This window comes from Pan paniscus, chromosome Y (assembly GCF_029289425.2).
Source record: "Pan paniscus chromosome Y, NHGRI_mPanPan1-v2.0_pri, whole genome shotgun sequence".
NCBI lineage: Eukaryota > Metazoa > Chordata > Mammalia > Primates > Hominidae > Pan > Pan paniscus.
Window position 1 is genome coordinate 25,980,099 of NC_073273.2, and position 20,218 is coordinate 26,000,316.

The window sequence follows — 20,218 nt, forward strand, 5'->3', positions numbered from 1 at the left end:
AATGAGGTTGTTCATTCCTTTGTTAGTTTTTGTACACTTTTCAAGTTCTTTATAGATGCTGAATATTAGAAGTTGGTCAGATGCATAGATTGCAAAATTGTCTGTTATTCTGTAGGTTGTTTAACTCTGTCAATAGTTTTAAGCAAAGGGATACCAATAAGTTGCATTCCTAGTCTCTGAGAACACAGATTTTAAAATACTTTTACTTACTCAGCCTCCCCAGGCCTCGTTATTGTGTAATTTTACCATCAGCTTCCACTGAAGGTAATTATTGCTTGATGAAGACTTAATAGTGCCACTTTGTGAATTGTGCCTTGAGCTTTCTGATCATTTCTTTGTTTCCTTTTCTTCCTCTCTTATTTAACTTTGAGTCTGTGTGTTTGATGTTTTCCTGTAGTGGTATTTGCTGAACCTTTTAGATTTTCTGTGTAGTCGAAACTCATGTAAAAATATCTGAGGCAATATATGGTGGTTGTAAGTTGATAATAACATCGTTGAAATTGATTGCATGCACCAATTCTGAACTGTATGCTCTGGATCAATTCTCAACTCTCTCTCTCTCTCTGTGTATATACACACACACACACACACACACACACACACACACACACACATATACATATATCTCTCTCTGTACATATATATACACATGTATGTACATATATACATATACATATATACATACATATACATATATATGCATACATACATATACTTATATGTACAGAGAGAGGGAGTTATTCTCAACTATATATATAGTTATATTATATACACTTGTATATAGTTATATTTACTATACAAAATATTTGTGTGTATATATCATTTGTATATATTATATATATGTGTACATACATTATATATTATATATACACATACTATATATTTCATATAGTATATATGTGTGCATATACTATATTATATACAGTATATGTGTGCCTATGAATACTATGTATAACATGTAAATAAAATAAAGATATAGGTATGAATGTGTGTATATATTTTATATATAGTATATATGCATATATAATATATCACATGTATATTATATATAATTTATACTGTATAAATATAACACATAATATATAACATATACATAATATATAATGTATAGTATATAACATATACATAATGTATAATATATTTAAGCAAAGAGAAAAGTATGTGTATATACCCATATATTATATAATAGATATTACATATACACATACACACTATATATATGTACACACATTTATACAGATATATTTATTTATTTATTTCAAAATGTATAATTTTGTGATTTGTATTCCTTGTCAAATTAAAGCAGCCATTATTATTTGCAATCATTTTATCTCTCCACCTTCACATTAAAGATGCACGTTATTAACTCACCTCCATTACAGTATCAAAGTGTTCTTTATTTTACTGAGTACTTTTACCAGTGAGCTTTATCCTTTCTTACGTTTTCATGTACTAATTAGTGTTTTTCTCTTCCAGCATGAACACCGCTCTTATCATGGCTTATAAGATAGGTCTTATGGCAATAAACTTCCTCAGATTTTGCTTATTTGGAAAACTTCATCTTTCCTTTATTTTGGAGAAAAGTTTTCCTGGGTGCATTACTCTTAGTAGGCAGGATTTTTTTCTTCATATTATTATTAATAAGTAAATGTTATCTCACTCCCCTTAATTGCAGTGTCTCTACTGACAAATCTGCTAGCTGTTGAGAACTCTCTTGTAGGTGATTTTATTCTTTGCGTGTGTGTGTGTGTGTGTGTGTGTGTGTGTGTGTGTGTGCGCGCGCACGCGCGCGCACTTCTGCTTTCAGGACTGGCTCTTGTGTGTTTTTGTCTTTTTAAAAACGTTTGAAAGTTTCACCTCAAACTATTTTAGTGTCGTTTTGTACAAATCAATCTGATTGGAAGAGTCTCTTTGTATGTCTAAATATTTACATTTTTATGCCAGTTTGGAAAGCTGCTGTCATTTAAAAATTGTTGTTTCTACCTTTATTTTTTTTTTCTTGTTTTACTCTTGTGATGAGTAACATTACTGTCTTCATGCTGTTTCATAAATCCCGCAAGCTCTCTTTTTTCCTTTTTTACTGCTGTTTTCTTCTGAGACCCTATATTTTGAAATAACTGGTCTTTTAGTTCCCAGCATGTTTTTTTGTGCCTGATTAATTTTGATGTTGATGCTGTTTTTTATTTTAATGTTTGTTAAATATATTTTAGCTTCTGGGATTTTGCATTTTTCATCATTGTCGTGCCAGGGTGGGTCTGGCATCTTTCAGTAGAGGTACCAGTCTGGAGGCCTGGTCCCTGAGAGCCTTCTCAGTGCTCTGTGGCATGCCAATGTTAGCATTTAAGGAAAGTTTGCTTATCATCATCCTCTCCTTTAATCAGCCATTTTCTCTCTCTGCACTTTGCTAACAGGTTAGTAGAAGGATGACGAGACTAGTATAAAACTCCCATTACTACGCTTTTAAATTATGTCTTTTCTTATTATTGTGCTACCACCCAGTACTCCTATCACCCACCTGGTTTCAGTCTTACGTATGAGCACATATTTTCAAGTGTGAATATTTGTTCATATTGATTCTTCTACAAGTGGGAGCGGATTGGTGAAGTTTTCCATTTCCTATTCCTTCTCCTTGCCTCTCCTCAACTCTTTACTTCATGTTGAAATTATACATGGGTTTATCAACTTATAAATCTCGATACTGTTCTTTTCTTATGATGGATGTAAATTTTCTAGTTGTGTAATATCTGTGCTCCTCAATCTTTTGTTATGATTATAGTTTTCTGACAGAATACAGCCTGACAGCCATTATTATTAGACAAAGTTATGAAATAGTCAGCTGTGTAACTATTGCACATGTCTCCCTGGAATGTGGATGGAGATGTGGTTACTGCGTTCATCTTATACGTATTATTACTGTAATACGGTTGTGACCTTTTAGGCTTTATAAATTCTTCTTAGTTTCTTACATATGTATATACAATTTCAAGTTGTATAAACCTTAAAGGCTACTTAGTGTGAACACATTTGTGAGGAGTGCATATGTTGTGCAGTTTTCCTGAAGACTAATGCATATTCTTATCGTCGGCACACCTCTATTGCACATGTATAGAAATTAGTTGGCAGTATACTACCTAGGTATTTTTTATACCTTGAAACCTGCATGTATAAACTTTACCTTCTCCTTTTTTTTTGTGAGAAGAAAGCATCTAGGATTTATAAAATATGTGCTCTTCCATTGTAAGAAAATGTATGTGATCAACCCTGTCCTCATTCTCACCTAGAATTTAATGGAACCAGAGACTTACAAACCTTATTTTTCCCCTTATCATTACACTGAGTTTGCTGCCAATGTGAGCACATATATTATTGAATATACATATGAGTTGACAATACACATTATTACTTTTTTGTTCTTGAGTTTAAAATGCAAACTCTCAGCTGCACCATGTGTGCTAATTTTCTTTACTCGGTATGAATGCGTTGTGGTCTGGTATGAAAATTCCCAAATCCTCCCTCTTTGCCCATGGATGTAATTATCCAACTACAGTAACACTGTTTAGAAGTTTAGCTGATAAGGTGATCCTTTTGAGTTAATAACTTTACATATCTTGATGGGTTTCTTGGCTGTATTAATAGGGGATGACCTTTAATGTTGGATAAAAATAAATTTCTGAGGTGTACCAATTTTTATTTTTTCTTGTTTGAATATATATGTGTGTGTATATATATATATATTTAATCATGTATACATGTATATGTACACACACACACACCTATTTGAACATATATATAAAGAAAAGTAACCACATACACACACATACACACAAAATCTCCTTTTCTTGACCAAAGAAACAATGTGCTCACTATGTAAACCAGTCTTTTTCTTGTGTATGGGTGTGCATTTCACATAAAGATTTTCCAGCCCAATTTAATTTACATTTGAATGAGGCATGTCTACACTCATTTTTTGGTTTCTTCTTTAAATTTTTATTTTATTTTGAATACCAGTATCACACGTCCTTGTTGGCTACATGGAAATATTGCATGATGCTGGGTTATGCAGTGTGAATTTCAACACCCAGCTAGTGAGCATGGTATCCAATAGGTAGCTTTTTAGCCCACTTCATTTTTTTATTCTCTGTATTTCCACAGCATCTGCTGCTTCCATATTTACGTGCATGTATTTTCAATGCTCATCTTCTGCTTATAAGCGAAAACGTGATTTTTTTTTCTGTTCCTGCAATAAATATGGCCTCTGTCTGCATCCGTGTTGCTGTATATGTCATCATTTCATTCTGTTTTATTGCTGCATAGTATTCCTTCGTGTATAGGTACATTTTTAAATCCCATCTACCACTGATGAACTGAATACTAGTTTTCTGTGTGCAGTCCACCTAGGTTGACTCCATGATTTTGCAAATTTGTGTAGTGCTGCATTAAAGTTATGAAAGCATGTGTCTTTTTGTTGGGATAATGTGCTTTTCATTTCTGGACACATACCTAGTGATAGAATTTCTGTGTGGAATGTTAGCTTCATTTTAAGTCATTTGAGAAATCTTCAGCCTGCTTTCCTAAGTGGCTGAACTCTTACGCATTCTCATCAACAGTGGGGAAGCATTTTCTATCCTCTGCAGCTTCATGAGCACCTGTCTCTTTTTTTTATTTAATTTTTTGACTCTTAAATAACAGCCATTCTGACTGGTGTGAGATGGTGTCTTATTGTGGTTTTGATTTGCATTCATGAAAAAATTAATGATGATGAATACTGTTATCATATACTTATTGGCCACTTATATGTCTTGTTTAGAGAAAGGCCTGTTCATGTCTTTGAGTACTTTCAATAGCTATTTGTGTTTTTCTTGTTGATGTGTTAAAGTTTCCTGCAGATGCTGAATTTTAGACCTTCGCTGGTGCAGCTGGGAAATATCTTCTCTTGTTCTTAGGTTTTCTGTTTGCTTCAAACTAATATTGATGATAATTGGTTCAATTTTATAGAATATCTTGCCAAAAAATAGAGCGTTCTGTGCTCATTTTACAAAGACAATGGAGTCTCTTCTGTAACACTCCTGACTTCTCTGTAAGTGGATAAAAGCTTATATTTATATCAATATAGGTCTTCTTCTTCTTTATTGGACACGGATGTGTTCTTCCTCACTATATAAATTCTGTGCTACACATGCATGGGTATTACCATAAGCCTTCAGGTTGCATGAATCCTGGTTGTTCGGTTTTATTGCAATTATGATTATGATTATGATTATTCTTCTTTAACAGTGCATAGTGTCAGGTAAACCAAACCTAGCTTTGCTCTAACTTTGATATAAATCAAAGTTTCCCAATTGTATACAGTTAGGCAGAATATTTCCAATGTCTGCAAGAGTACTCTCATGCCTTGTTTAGTTTGCATGTAAGGTAACCCGTGTGTTACAGAAACATTGGCCACTTGTTTGATTATAAAACTGTGTATCCCTCTTAAATGAACATTGGAAACTGCTTGAACAGAAACACACTCTTTTTACCTTTATATCCGCCGTCTTTGGCCATCACTGAAAATCAACACAAGCTTACTGGCTGTATACAAACTGAAATTTTTCTTTCTGTGACCTAGATCTAGAACTTTCTGATAAGTTCTGAGTTAATCCTACATGCTCACTCATGTGAGCTTCTTGATTGTGAATAAACAGACAGACACACACACACACACACACACTCTTGCATTTTTAAAATTATTGCATATGAATAAGAAAGCTTAGGAGCTATCTTCTCAATTCTAGTTTTTGGAACTGAGATGCTAAATTTAAATTTGTATGAATGTTGGCCTTTTTTTTCTCTCAGATAGATGGAAGCTTTTGAGACATTTATCCCTTTCCAACATATATATTATATATATATATATATATATATATATATATATATATATATATACACACACACACACACATATAAATATATATAATGTATTTTTTTTGAGACAGGGCCCCACTTTTCCACCCAGTCTGAAAATTCATGTCAATACACAAATCAAAGTAGGTTAGTGTTCTTATATTATATTTATGTATACATATGTGTGTGTGTGTACTTATGTATGTATGCAATGTAAAGAAGAATTCTTACAGCTAACTTTACACACTGCTTTCAATGTAGACAGCCTAGGGGTTATAAATCACATGGATAAATGCTATATTCATGGAAGAAAAAGTGTGGCGTTTGTACCTACCAGTCATTTTCGTCACAAATAAGAACATTTTCATTAGGCAAAGACTTAATAGAACCAAAAATTCACATTTAACAATGAGAACGAAGGGTGCCAGAAAACAGGAATGGTACTCACTATGGAAAAGGTATAATCAGTTACACTGAAAAACCTCAAACACAAACACAGAATTACAAACATAAATCAAAATATCAAAAAGGCAAGCTCATTTATCTTGCTCTTTTGGGCCAGGGCACACTCATTTACTTTCAATGCAGTAGGACACAGGCTTTATGCAGCAATGATCTTACAACCATGGCAACTAAAAAATTCACAGAAGAGCATACAGGTCTACAACCAGAGCTCATATATATGTAACAACCGTTTTTCCACCAGAGACTTGTACATTTACTACAGAAATAAGAGGTCAAAATTTATTTTTTGCTACATAATCACTGACTACTTGATCCAGATATGAGCATGCCCCCTGCCTGTGTAAACTCTGGCTTCCACTTGTCATAATGCTAAGTAAACTCTAACTTTCATAAAATCAGACCTTCTTCATATACAAGTGACATGGTTCAAACAACCCAAACACTCGTAACTTTCAAAAACAACAGAAAAAGAGATCTCCAGGTTTATACTTGAGAGCTTTTAACCTTAACAGCAAAAGTTAGTTCAGGTAATACGTAGGCAGAAGGTCTGATTTATAGCCCTTCCCTCCTGGCATGAATAGTAATTTGATGACCTCAATTAACCGAAAAAGAACGTTTTATTGAAGAGGCAGTGAGATTCTTGATTATATAATCTTAGCTATATTTCTGGCATTTTTAGTAACTTTCTCATGCTAAATATCTGGCTTTTAAAATTACAAACTTCATTAACTTGGAGGGGAATAGGAGTTTCCTGGCTGTACATAAGCTTGATGGCTTTCTTGGGGTGGATTTGGGCCCATGGGCTGTATGCAGGCTTCCTGTCTTTGCCAATCTTCACCTTTCTCTTTCATTTAAAAGACAACCTTCAGAGCCGTGCAAACAATAAACTGCTGTTTTCTTGCATATTGAATTCTGTTCTCTGACTGAGAACCCCTGAACCTTCTATTTTCTAGATATAAATGTAACAACCCAGATTTATAAATTATGGACTAGCCTTTTGCACAGGAGCATGCTCATGCTTTTATCTCTTTCCGATGGACATAAGTTAACCATTTAAATAAAATCTGGCCTCCTCCTTCCTGATAAAGGAGTATAATTGTCTGTAAATATACAGAAAGTGCGCTTCCGGAATATGGATGCGTCTTCCAATCTGTGTAAACCATGAACATTCTCAGTCTATTGGGATCTAAAATTTACATTTCGATAAGCTGTAGACAGTCTTTTCTTTTTCTTCTGAGATGGAGTCTTGCTCTGTCACCTTGCTGGAGTGCAGTGGTGCAATCTCGGCTCACTGTGACCTCTGCCTCCTGGGTTCAAGCAATTCTCCTGCCTTAGCCTTCTAAGTAGCTGAGATTACCGGCACCCGCCACCATGCCCAGCTAACTTTTGTGTTTCTGTGTATTTTTAGTAGAGATGGGGTTTCTCACCATACTGGTCAGGTTGGTCTTGGACTCCCGACCTCAAGTGATCTGCCCCCTTCTGCCTCCCAAACTGTTGGGATTACAAACATGAGCCACTTTACCCAGCCTGTGACAGCATTTATCTAACGTGGTGGTGTGCTTCTTCCGAACCAGGCTTTTATTTTTGGCCTGGATATAGTGATAAAGTTTCCAGCTCTCTAAACTCTAACGCCCCTCACATTGGTCATGAACATGCTCTTCAAAGTATAAATATTGCTGTATCAGAAACATGCAGACTTTGATCTCTTACCCATCTTTAACCAACTGTGGTGGGGCTTACCATCAGCGGAGAGGGACTTATCATAGAGTAACAGTTCAGAGCAAGAGCTTTGGGGTCAGACTTAGGCTTTAGTGTTAGCTTCACAGTCAACTGTGACCCGAGAAAGAAGAAGAATGGGCCCTTTCCAGCTGTTTTAGATAATATTGCTAGTATGGTAGCCTGCACATGGCTAAATGCTCAGTCTTGTAAACAAAAGTCTTATTATTTGGTATTCCCCGGGGCTATACATTTTACTTCAGCTAAATGCTGATATCCATAGAATCATGTAGAAGAATAGGTAGGTAAAAAGAAATACAATGGTGCATTTACATTTTACAGAGTTTCTTGAAGCTCTTGAGATTAACGATGGCAGGAAATTCATCACTTATTAAAGTAATTATCCTTGGAGATGGTGGAGTTGGGAGGAGTTCACTTATAAACAGATATGTAACTAATAATTTTGATATCCAGCTCTTTAAGACAATAGGTGTGGAATTTTTAAATAAGATTTGGATGTGGATAAACATTTTGGTGCCACTCAGATTTGGGGCGTGGCAGGTCAGGAGTGATTCTGAAGCCTGAGGACATCATTTTACAGATATTCTGTCTGCGGCCTGCTTACTTTTAGTACCGATGATTCTCAAAGCTTCCAGAACTTTAGTAACTGGAAAAAAGAATTCATATATTATGCAAATGTGGAAGAACACGAGAGCTTCCCTTTTGTGATTCTGGGTAACAAGACTGACATGAGATAACAGCAGATGTCTTCAGAAGAAGCCCAAGCTTGTGCAGGGACGACGACCACTATTTTTATTTTGAAACAAGTGCAAAAGATGCCACAAGTGTGGCAGCAGCCTTTGAGGATGCGGTTTGAAGGGTTTCTGTGAACGAGGATATGTCGGCTCAGTTGATGCACACAGACACAGTGAATCTTCATCGAAAGCCCAGGACTAGCTCATCTTGCTGTGGATTGTTAGAGGTTGCTGCTGCATTCTAATCAACTCACAGGTATACACAAAATCGACATGCGGATAAAAAAGAATTCGGGTTTGCACCACGGTATCATCTACTAATAAATTTCAAATGAGTGTATTGTCCTGCTTTATTAGTTGGTGGGGGAAGGGACACATCCGCTCATGGAAGAACATGTTTTCTCCATAATGGCACTTTGCATTTCTAAATTGTAATATTTGTCTAAAAACGTTTCTTTGATTTACATATGTAGGTTACAGAGCTAAGAAATGAGATAACCAAGAAGAATTATAATTAAAATAAGAAACTTGTCTACGCTACAATTTATACATGAATTTTTTTTTCCTGGGGAAATGGATTACTACTTTTTATATCTACAAGTTTTTATGCAACTAGCATTGCATTCTTGGTTCAAGGAAATAATTTCCTAAAGCAAAAATGTTAGATATAGAAGACTAAAATCTAATGTATTTGCAACGCATTGTTACTTAGTTTACTTCTTCATTCTCTTCAAAATGACTTAACCTTCCGTATTGTTATCCTATGTTTCATTAGAATTACTCTTAGTAGTAATTACTCATCATTTGTGTGCCATGAGGGCACCTCTACCCCCATAGATCATGTTCCACGGTCCCAGGAGAAGGGTAGGTCCCCAGTGGTACAAGAGTTGCTTCATACAGTTTGTCATACATCCAGCTGAATTTGGGCTACCCAGGAATGGAAATCATTTCCATAAACAGAGTTCAGTTTTAAGAAAAAGGCCAACTACTGAACCTGGAGAACAGACAAATGTGCATCTGATATCACAGTTACAATGTGCTGTGTGGAGGATACAAAATTACAATTCCACTAATGCACTAGGTAATATTTGTGTTACTTTCTTCAAACTTGGGGAAGCCTCCTAGTTGAAGTTAAACCATTCCTTTTTAACACAAGACACAAGTAACATTATAGCTCTCAATTGATTTAGCTATGTATTTATTTAGTTTCTTCTCTATCACTGAACATTGTTTACTTATCTCAAGGAATTTTTTTGATTCCCAAATACCTGTTCCAATGATCAGACTTGATGAAGCAAATTGTGATCTTTCATGGATGAAGTTCATATGCTGTGTGGTTGGTGATTATCTGATTCTACAGAGGATAACCAAAGCCTACACTGAGTGTGAATGAGACCCTCAACTGGGAAATGATGGGGATATCAAAGTACATGCTGGGTGAGGGGAGCTGGCTGTCATATAGGGAAAGGGTTTTTGAAAAATTACATCAAAACATTTCTCTCCTTGGCCCCACCCAATGGGAATCAATGTAAAAACATTCTGGTAAGCTAAGCTTTTGAAAGTCTAATGTCCTAACATAAGTGTCGATTTTGCCATCTGTAAATATTTTATGGAAAATACAATAGAAGACGGTTGGAGAACAAAGCAGGTGGTGAGTGTGCAGCTGGAGTGGTGGAAATCTGCTGCAGAGACTCACTAGGCAAAAGAACCATAGATCATGCTCCACAGCTTGAAGAAAGTGTGGGACCCAGTGGTACAGGAGTTGCTCCATATGGTCTCTCATACATCCAGCTAGGTTCAAGCTATCAATGGAAACTTTTCCTTTGAGAGGGTTCAGGTTTTTTTTTCCTATGTTCATGCCGAAGGAAGTATTCTAAGTTTCCAGCTACAGCAAGAGGACAAAACTCGATGTATGCATTTTATCTGGATCACTTTTGGAGCACAGAAGCAGATAACCAACGTAGTGCTAACATACGTGTGCTCAGGTGAGCCTGATTACAAGACTGATCTCACCCTATTCCTCTTGTGTTAAAGAACCTTCAAAAGATATCCCCTACCAGATCCAAGCTTTGCCAGCTTAGCTTTCTTCATAATCTTCTCCTGTCTATCAGCTGTCAGTTCTATCAGTGTGCCCCAGTGCCCTTCTTCACGCCTTCACACCTGCAGTGCTTTCCTCTGCAGCCCACCTTGGAAGTCCCACTCAATGCTCCACTTCCCTTCCAGCTTCTTCAAATAGCAGTCACACACACACAAAATTGGCATTTAACTTTAGTAATACACACACAGGAAGTGTATTACTAGTTTCTGCCTCACTTTCACCAGCCTGTAGGAAAGGTTATATTCAGGTACCACTGTTGTGCAACTGAGCCACGGTTTCCTGCAGTCAGTCACCCTGCTGCTCTTGGCTGGTTTGCATCACATTCCTCCGAATTATATGGTCACAGAGGCCAGAACCAATCATATTAAAAAATACATGTTTGCTGAAATTACTCCCAGATTTCTAGATGAGTATGTACCATTTTCTGCTCCCAAAGCTCTGGCATTTAGTTTGAGTCAATCTGAGGCTTGTATAACCGGTTAAGATATCAAATTAATTTTCATACTACCAATAGAGAAAGCAGGACAAAAACAGTTGTGGTGGGCAGCACTTTAAATATCAGGCTGGAGGCTGTGCACGGTTGGTCTTGCCAGTAATCACAGCACTTTTGGAGGCTGAGGTGAGTGGATCATCAGGATAGGAGTTACAAAACAGCCTGGCCAATATGGTGAAACCATGTCTCTTCTAAAAATCCAAAAATTAGCTGGGTGTTTTGGTCAGTGCCTGTAACCCCAGCTGCTTGGGAGGCTGAGGCAAAGAATTGCTTGGTCCCCACAGTGGAGATTAAAGAGAGTCGAGATCACACCACTGCACTCCAGCCTGGGCAACAGAATGAGAATCCATGTTATATGTGTATATATATACACGTGTGTGTGTGTGTGTGTGTGTGTGTGTGTGTGTATACACATATACATATCTGTATATGTGTGTGTATATATATACACATTATCAAATATTATTAAATAATTCAAATTGCCTTATCTTTAGTGCATCTATTGACTCTTTCATGGATGTTTACTTCATTATGGTAACTTTCAGTGATTTCTGATGCTACGATTATTTCTAGTAGGCACTGTCTTTTCTGGGAGCACCCTGCATTTTGGATGCTAGTGCACACATGCATTTCCGTTGTACCTCTGAGAGGCAGCAAAATTTACTCACTGCAGTAGATGCCCATCCATAAAGTAAAAATTCTAATTGAATTGCATGTGGGTAGGCTTGCGTTTCAATTGCTTACAGGCCAATCTCTCCCCTACCACCCCCAAGAGATATGCAGAAGGTTTGCTGCCAATGCCATACTCCAAGAGGTAAATCAGATCATGTCTCATAGTTCCTGAGTTTTATGGAGGTTCTGTGCCCTTCAAGATATGAGAACCTCCTCTTGCACCCTTAGTTGGGAACCAGAACCCATGATCTCACCCTGCAAAGTGTAAATCTGTGTTGGAAAACAGTAAGCCCACCTTGGCTTCAGCTCTAGCTTACTAGAGCTTTGCGATCCTACTTCATATCCCACACGTGATTTTTTTGAGTTCCACTATTAATATTTAATTGTTTTCATTTATGCAGCATTCATATGTTTTTGGAGGAAAAGTTCACTCTGTTGTGTCAAATGGACATCTTTATATTTCCAGTATCTTCCCACATCTGTGGGCCATGGTGGTGCCTCCTGAATTAACCACTTAATAAATGAATAAAGCAGGTGTGAATACCCTATGAGAGTCACAATGCTAATGATCATTGAGACGGTGGACAATAGACACCAAAACGTTTCAGGAAAAATAATAAGAAATAATGGGAAACAGGAGAGTACAAAACAGCAGACAACCAAACACTAAGGAATAATTTCTGTGACTTGCAAAAACTGCCCAAGACCTGATTTTTGTAAGAAAGTATTTTTAAAATCAGAATAATGACCCTAGTTTTGCCATGCTGATGCTTTACTTACTGCATTTTATTAAGGTTCTGTAGCTCTTCACTAAATACATGCTATAAAACTTCTGCCCAAATGAAGGAAGATGCCATCAAAAATAAATAGTTTGAAATAGTGGAAATACCATCTAATGCAAATTTCTATTAGCAAATTTCTTTCTGTAACACACCTGGCTTGACAAATTTTGATCATACTACAGGTGGATTTTTTATTTTTTTGGCAATAATGTTAGTTTTCTCTCAAATAGAAACTTTGTGTTGACTGCTTTCCAGACGTACCTACCCTGGCTAATTCTTACAAAAAGGTCTTTCATTGTTCAAAGAAAAAGGAATTGAACAAATTTCTCTGTGTATTTATTTTTCATTTGATTAAAAAAAAGTTACTTTAACTAACTAGGACATGCTTTCCATGATCTCAGCCCCTGTGGTAACAGAGCATTTTTTAATCTGCATTTTCTAAATATATTATGAATGGCAGGATAATGTGTGCTAGGAAAGTAGATTATAAAGATAAATGTAAGAAGCATTATGTTATTTCTCCAAGCTGTTCCCAATATGCCTTTATGCCTATTATATCCCACAAACACCAGGACAACTACACCAGCTGCTCTCTACTCTCAGAGGGCATGATATTTCTTCTTCTTCTGGCGCCAGCCACCACCCCCAAAGGAAAGAACCCTCACAAGCCTGAAGTAAGCAGGTGGGGCTTTCACCAATGCTGCAGATAAAACAGTAAGACCTGATAGGCAAGTGGAGCTTTCAACATTGCTATAGATAAAACACTAGGACCTGATAGCTCTCTTTTGACCATGTGTTTCCGTTAAAAAAAAGAAAAAAAAATGGAATAGAAGACATGAAATTCAGACATTAAAAAGTTCTTTGGATATTAAAAATTGTAGTTTTCTGATATTTTATAACAGTTATATCTATTTCTCTGGGCAATGTTTCACTCAGCATTAGTGAAAACAGACAGACTGAATTCCCTAGACAGACTGAATAATACATGGCTTACTCGCTTCCATTAGTGTGAACACTTTGTGTTATTGCATTTGTGTACAATGCACTATACAAAATGTATTGTACAAAATTGTGTTACTGCATTGTACAAAATGTACAATGTGTTAGATTATGTTAAAAATCAGAAACACCATTCAAGTGCCATAAAATATGAGATGTATATTATTCTTTATTTTATGGGTTTTATAGTATTTTATCAAATGGTGAGATTAGATATTTTCCTTCTCTTAATAAAAACATAAGACTACACTTTCAAAAAAGCCTGAGAAGTGTTGTCCTGAGCATGTTGATTTCTTGAGTACTGGCCGCAAATTACTAAGTTGCTGTTTGATACTGGAAATAAAACATCCCCACACAACTCCCACTAAGATATGGAAGTACATCATTCCAAGCTTGACAAACTACAATATGATGATTGCCTAAAGGAGACTCCAAATCTTATAGCAATTTTTTCTCCCTTCACACATACTCACTTTAACAATTTATTGAATTACCATCATGAACTCACACGTGAACACACAGCACCCCACCATGTTGTGCAGTGGAAACACTGCTGGCTTTGTCGTGGGAAGGGCAGAAAAATCAAAATCCATTGAGTCCCCATCAATAAGCTCATAGGTTGGTACCTCTAGGGTCCTCTGACACAGGCAGAAGTAGCTTCAGAAAAGTTTCCAGAAAAAATCTATATTCATAATTTAGCCCTAATACTTAGGAGAGTTAATATCGGTATTTATTTATTTTTTAACCTCTGTTTGATCATTTGTAAAATGACTAAAATAACCTGTGCCCTTCCTTACCCAATGATTTTTATCATAATCAGGTAAGATAATCTATGTAGAAATCTGGAAATTGTTTATAAAATTTAATATTCCTATTTTTGGAGGGTTTATATTTGGTATATGTAGCAAACGCGCATGCCTTTCTATGTGCCAATTAATGTTCTAAATGGCCTCAGGTTTTAACTCTTTTAATCATCCCAATCTCTGTATGAAGTATAAATGATTATCAGCCGGATTTGATTTATCAGTAAACTGAGACACTGAGAGGCAAAGTAATTCATCTGTACTCTTAATACCTACACTATACCAATGTTTTATGGATGTCACTGACTGAACTCATGCCATATATATGCAATCCCATGCTTAGGCTCTAAGACCAGTGACTGGTATATAAATTGGTTTAACTATACAATGTAAAAGAGAAATTCCACAGAGAAGCCCTCAAAATTCAGTGCAAGCTAACCCTAGGAAAGAGATAGGCAAGTGGAGCCTATCTATCTAGAAGAGAGAAATCAAAATATGTAAATTGTCTAAATGGAAACAATGGACTTTGGGTAAGGAGGAACAAACGATAATGATAGTGACCTGCTGCTGAACAGCCCTTACCTGCATAAGGTTGGGCCCTTCAATTGTCCTTTGTTAGTATCATTATCATATTACTTGTAAGCAATAGCAGAAATTAAAAATGTGACAAAGAAGTGTTTCAGATACAATACATCCTACTGGTGAGAGTAAGATGATGAAAACGTTATTACATTAAAATGAGCAAGGGAAAGATGGGAGTACAAAGAAGTATCATCAAATTGCTCAGATAATGCAGAAAGAGCTAAAAGAATGTATCAGAGTAATTCTACCCATAATGTACTCTTTGACTAGAACACCACATCCTTAAGAGCTAACCTTAAGTAGGCATGGCACCAACAATACTTTTGTGGGGAAAGCAGAAATTTAGATGCATTTACAGAGTGTGTAATGGGGTATATGCGACTTCCTTTCAGCTACGCAACTTCTATTTTTTTATGACTACTTTTTAAAGAGATTTCAATATTGCTTCTCAGTTACCAATTACCCAATCACACAACGTTAGTTTCTAGAATGGACTTTAGCTGCCAGAAGGAGAGATGACTTTGGTAAGGGGGCATTGCTAGTTTATTTGTGATCTATCACTGAGTAACAAATTATGGCGAAACTTAGTGGCTTAAACAACACCATTAATTATTTCACAGTTTCTTTGCATCTGGAAAGTGGACATAGCTATCAGGGTATGTCTGGATCAAGGCTGCTCACAAGATTGCAATCAAGGTGTTAGCTAGAATTTCAGTCATTTTAAAACACATGTGGGGAAAGATGTGCTTCCAAGCTTGTTCATCTGGCTGGTCACAGGATTTAGTTCTTCATGGGTTGTTGGGTTAAGGACATCAGTTCTTGATGGGCTATTAGCTAAAGGCTGTCTCTGCTGTACTGACACATGAGTGTGCTCATAATGCAGCTCAAACATGACAGCCAGCTGTCCCAGAAACAGCTTGGACAGGGGATGAGTGAGGTGTTCCACATTTGGGCTTCCACAGGTGAGATGAATAGGCAAGGTACTATAAAATATTAGTAAAATAAATGGTTAAGGGAACCATGTATGCTGGCTTATTCCTATCATTCCAGCACTTTGAGAGGTCAAGGCAGGAAGATTGCTTGAGGCCAGGAGTCTGAGAGTAGCCTGGGCAACATAGCAAGACCCATCTCTACAGTAAGTATATAAATAAAAATTTCCCTTGGCATGGTAGCGTGCATCTGTTTTTCCAGCCACTTGGGAGGCTGAGGTTGGAGGACCACTTGAACCCAGGTGTTCAGGACTGCAGAGAGCTATAATCATGACACTGCACACCAGCCAGGGCAACAGAGTGAGACCCTATATCAGAAAACAACATAGTTAAGAGCAAACAGTGAAATAAAATGGCTGAACTAAAATGTAAGAGAAGGTCTTTGGAAACTAGGAATTTCAGCAACTGGTACTATTCAGTGAGCCTTTGTGTGAATGTTAAAGTCACTGTAATCATTGGCAGGAATTGGAATGGAAAGGAGGATTGTGAGAACAAAGGGAATGAGTCATAAACTTGGGAAGTGTACTAGAATATGATATTAGAAAGGGAGGAAGAAGAATCTTGACCTCACTCAGGCCTTCCAATATATGGAGTGTGGGGAGAGTACGTGGCCTCTGCTTGGGTGGGCTGCAAGAGAAGTAGTAACCTCTATGGAGAACCTGTGTTATTTCAGGGACAAAGGTTGAAGGTTATGAATTGAGGTTGTTGTGTATACAGAGGAGTTTCTTTATCTAAAGTATTAACTCTAAAATTGCCCAAATTCCCTTTCAAACTGGCCTACTTGATAAAACATTATAGTAAATCTCCTTCCTTCTATGAGTTGCTTGTTCTGTATCTCATATACCGCACTAAAGTACTCCACACATGCTCTTTTATTTCAGGCTTGTTTTCCAGGGAACTCAAGGTAGGACCAAGGGAAAGGGAAACATAATACTGTTTATTAACAGGGGTTTATGTGTGCACAAGTATAATATACAGGATGTATACCAGTGAATGTTAGTAAATTATAATCAAACAAAAATTAAGATATGAATTATCCTGTTTCTAGTAATCACCATCATTATCATCACCATTATCATTTTCGCTCTTAAGAATTCATGGTGGGGTAACAAGCCATATGATTTAATCTGAGATGCTTACAGGAGGAGGCCCAGGCCAGATTTCAGGAGAGAAAGAGGATGTTTTTCTGTACCCAATCAACATGGATTTCATTAAGAAGAGTAAATTTGTTTTTCCCTTTAAATTTACATACTCTGTTCAGAAATCCCTTAGCTTACAAGAAGTTTTAAAAGACATAGCAACACCTTCTATACAAAAGTAGGAAATTATATATTTTTACTAGCAATGAGAAAATGTTGAAAAGATAACAATGAGTAGATAATTTATAATAGGGGAAAATTATAGTTCTGGGAATGTATTAGATTCCTAGAGCTACCATAAAAAAATACCACATTTTGAATGGCTTTAAAATCATAATTTTTTTTTCTGCATTCTGGAAACTAAGAATCCGAAGTCAATATGTTGCCAGGCCTCTGACATTTCTAGAGGAGAATTCTTCCTTGCCCTTCCCAGCTTCTGATTGTTGCCGGTAATCCTTGGTATTCATCAGTTTGCAGTTATATCGCTTCAGCATCTACCTCTGTCTTCACATGGCTGTCTTCCCTCAGTGTGTGTCTCTGTGTCTCTAAATCTCTCTTTCCTTACAAGACGTTGAATTTATGGCATACCCTAATCTAGTGTGACCTTATCTTAACTTGATTATATTTGAAAAGTTTATATATCCAAATAAGGTTACAGTGACGTCACCAGGGTTATTGTTTCAACATAGTTTTTTTTTTTTTCTAGAAAATTCAACCAACTACAGGGTTATTGTCAAACAATTATTGGAATTTTGACACTAATTTCTACAAATCAAAGCTTCTACTAAAATAAATAAATAAATAAATAAATAAATAAATAAATAAATAAATAAAGTAGCAAGGTAACAAATGTATTACTCAGGTAAACCAAATCTCATGATCTGGAAGCAGTCATGAGATTTGGCAGTTTACCTAAGTCAATAATTCCAAAGAAATTATCTCCCTAACCACAATTAAGATAGTTCTTAGATTAGGCATATCCTTAGTCCTGCTGATTTTGTAGCTTTGTTTTGCTGTTCCCAATTACTGGAGTTGAAAACACCTTAGGGGCATCATCCATTAAGGAAAACAAAAATAAAAGGGGCAGTACATCAGAGTTGTTTTCCTACTTCCAATGACTGGATTTTGAGCTTCCCCACTATCTCAAGGTTCTCTGAGGTGGAGTGCTTAGCATCCAAACAACACGCACATGCATACTGGGAAACACTAAGCTTCTTTCTTACTGGAAACACCACTGGGAAGAAAACAAGGAAGTTTCTCTATGTTGGCAAATGACTTTGCCATGAAGGATATGTGAAGGTAAAGAGATTTCGCTCCACTCTCACAGCCTTCAGCACTGCAAATATATGCTGTCATGCAGACCAGCTCTCAGTTCTAAAATGTAGGACCCTCTAGGAGACTGCCTATCTACAGAAAGTACAAAAGTTGAAAGTCGTTTTACATGGCCTCTTTAAAGACACATTAGTTTTGTTGTTCTTTGTTTCTTCAGGCCACCATGTTTTATTAATTTTACACCACTCTGTGCAATAATTATCAAGGAAATATGAATATGAAGTTCCCTTAGTGTAATATTTATGTTATACCCACAAAAAATGCCAGATTGCAGATGTTTTACATCTTAAAGCTCTTTGTCAACTTTGATAATGGTTTTCCCACTTTATATATAATATTTTATTATTGTTAAAAAATTTAGCCTGATTAATTTTCGGCTTAATAATCTGTTATTAGAATTTGAATCTTTTATATGAATATATGACACAATCCTCTTGCATTTTTCTTTACCCCATTCTATGGACTCACTTTATTGTCTTCATTTGCATTACTGTAGTCTTCCTCTAAAACCAAGTAAGTTTAGAAATGGATCAAAAATTGTTTTTGGTTTTCATTTCCTCACAGGTGTTTTTAGCTCCATTCTTTCATCATTAGTTCATTTTGTCAACAAGTATTGTCACAAACTATGTAATTGTCATATTGAATTTTATGCCATTTTTCAGGTGACTCCCCATCTTCTAACACACAAACCTGAAATTCATATTTGCTTTAAACCCTGCTACTGGTCCCCCAGTACTCACCATTATTGAACTAGTTACTAACATTTTTGGTTTATGCATGTTTACCTTCCATTACACCTACCTGTTTTCAAAGGTCCTGTTCAGAACACATTTCTCAAATAATTTCTGAACCTAAAAATGAAAGTTCCTTCAAAATAATTCCTGTTTACAACTTTGCCTTTTCTATATGACCTTCAGTTTATTTATCTGTAAAATAAGTGATTAGATCATTACTATTCGAGTCTACTACATCTTTTGCAGCCTTTTAAACTTGACACAAGCCCTATATGCTAAATGCTACCGTGAGTTAATATTACAAAAACTCAGTAAGAAAGTACACTTGATATAAGGCCGAGGGTGGTGGCTCACGCCTGTAATCCTAGCACTTTGGGAGGCTGAGGTAGGTGGATCACGAGGTCAGGAGATAGAGGCCAGCCGGGCTAACACAGTGAAATCCCATCTCTACTAAAAACACACAAAAAAATAGCCAGATGTGGTGGTGGGCAAGTGTAGTCCCAGCTGCTCAGGAGGCTGAGGCAGAAGAATGGCGTGATCCTGGGAGGCAGAGCTTGCAGTGAGCCAAGATCACTCCATTGCACTCCAGCCTGGATGACAGAATGAGCCTCCATTTCAAAAAAAAAAATTACATTTGATATAATAATATACTTAATCATATATGATAATGTTACTCAAATATTTCAAGTAAAAAGGTAATGTAAAGATAAATTTAATAAATAAGAATACATAATTTTCCAAAAAAACACATTTGAAGACCTTTGCTTACACCATTT

The 20,218-nt window shown here is 36.3% G+C and overlaps 2 pseudogenes; one reads left to right on the plus strand and one right to left on the minus strand.

Annotated features, from left to right (window-relative positions):
• The window catches only part of LOC129395646 (RNA-binding motif protein, Y chromosome, family 1 member F/J-like), a 353,374-nt pseudogene that overhangs the window by 220,619 nt on the left and 112,537 nt on the right, over positions 1-20,218 (minus strand).
• On the plus strand, positions 8,434-9,064 carry LOC129395490 (ras-related protein Rab-9A-like; annotated as a pseudogene).